General features: G+C 45.2%; 1 non-coding gene across 1 annotated transcript; it reads left to right on the top strand.

Moving 5' to 3' along the window:
- Positions 1–992: 992 nt before the first annotated feature.
- On the top strand, positions 993–1,114 carry LOC114622106. Its single transcript, XR_003711547.1, has one exon. It is a non-coding gene; the product is annotated as a U6atac minor spliceosomal RNA (small nuclear RNA).
- Positions 1,115–1,709: the final 595 nt, after the last annotated feature.

Genomic DNA, 1,709 nt, shown 5'->3' with positions numbered 1-1,709 from the left:
AAATGCACCATGTCCCAGGAAGTGGGAATCACTCAAAACCATGTATCCAACACTGGCCTCTTGGCTTCCAGAGGAGTTGATCCAAATGCTTCTTGTCTTCACCTGAGTTAAAACCACTTCCAGCTCCTCAGACAAAAAGGAAAACCATGCTCATGACCTTTCATGTCTTCCCCCATCCAGGAGACAGATGGCATCTGTTGCTCCATTTGGCTTTTATCCACAACTCTTCAAGCACTAAAATCCTTGCTGGGCAGAAGACTCACTGGACACTTAGGAAACCTTGAAATCAGGGCGAGGGCATTGTGCTCACACTTTCTTACAGCCTGATGACCAAATGCATGATTATCCTAACCAGTTGTAGTTCATGCTCAGTAGCAGAAGACATGCTGTCGGCCGTACCAAGCTTCAGAGTATTAGCCCAGGTGCTTTTACTAGACAAGTTATTCTACGGTCACCAGGGCCTAATCTCTTCTGTATCCATACAAAGTTTCTTCATTTTACAGATGAATCCTGTGGCCAATAGCAGGTCTAGCCCTTCAACAGGGATGACATTATTCATGGAATCCGTTACCCTCCTATCTCGTTCCCATGAATTGCATGACAGGGTTTATAATTAAAAGCCTATTTTTACATACTTTTTCATTGCCTCTTTCTACACCTCCTTTTAGCCCTTCTTCCTCCCTCCTTACCTTCATCCCCCAACCCTGACCATTCCCAGCAGGGATTGTGTGTATTTTGTTCATCATTTGTCTCCTGAGTCTAGTATGATACCTGACACACAGTAGGGCCTCAACAAGTGTCTGATTTAAAAGTAGTGGGTTTAATAAACACTGTGATTAGGAACATGTGACTCAGCTCATTACTATATTCCTAACCAAACAAAATGTCTGCACCCCGACTCTTGTATCTGTTAGTGGGGGTTCACAGAGTCCTGCTCAGGTCTTCACAGTTGAAAGGATGAGACAGGCAAACAAGGGAAGGGGGGGAACCTTGTGTTGTATGGACAGAGAGGAATTCAGCATTCCTCTTGAAGAGGCTAAAAGAGGCCCTCAGGCCTAACAACAGGCTTACGTGAAAACATTGTCATCTTAATAGCTTCTAAGCACTGTATTTTATAAAGTGGAGCATGATAGGGAACAAAACCTGATGCTGACTTCTGGCCTCTGCATACAGTGGCACACACGTGCTTATATATGACACACACATGCACACACAAATGCACACATACGCACATGTACATATGAATGCACATGTTCATATAAATGCACACACATGCACAGGCATGAATGCACACACATACACACACACAGATGAACACACATGTACACACATATACACACACAAATGCACACACACGCCTCCACAGCCCTCATAGAGAATATGAACACTGCTCTGATAGACTGTTACTGTCCCCCATTTTTGTGATAGTTATTCTCTATGTCAAGTCATACATTGTTCCCAATAAAACAAGAGGCTGTGAAGTGTGAGTTTGGAGGATGACGTCACTAGGAAACTGTTGTGGAGGCACAGGCAGACGGAGGGGAACCAGGTGGGCTGCTCAAATAAATACCCAAAATAGTGACACTATTGTGACCCTGGGTGTAAAAGTGGAAGTCTGGGAGAACTGGGGGTGTGGAGAGCATCTTGGCAGAGGCCCTGCTGGGGAGATGCAGCCACCCTGAGAGCCTGGTACAAGGCATGCCTGCAGT

Source organism: Grammomys surdaster, unplaced genomic scaffold, assembly GCF_004785775.1.
Source record: "Grammomys surdaster isolate TR1022 unplaced genomic scaffold, NIH_TR_1.0 63, whole genome shotgun sequence".
In the NCBI taxonomy this organism is placed as follows: domain Eukaryota; kingdom Metazoa; phylum Chordata; class Mammalia; order Rodentia; family Muridae; genus Grammomys; species Grammomys surdaster.
This window is presented reverse-complemented; position numbering and strand designations above follow the sequence as displayed.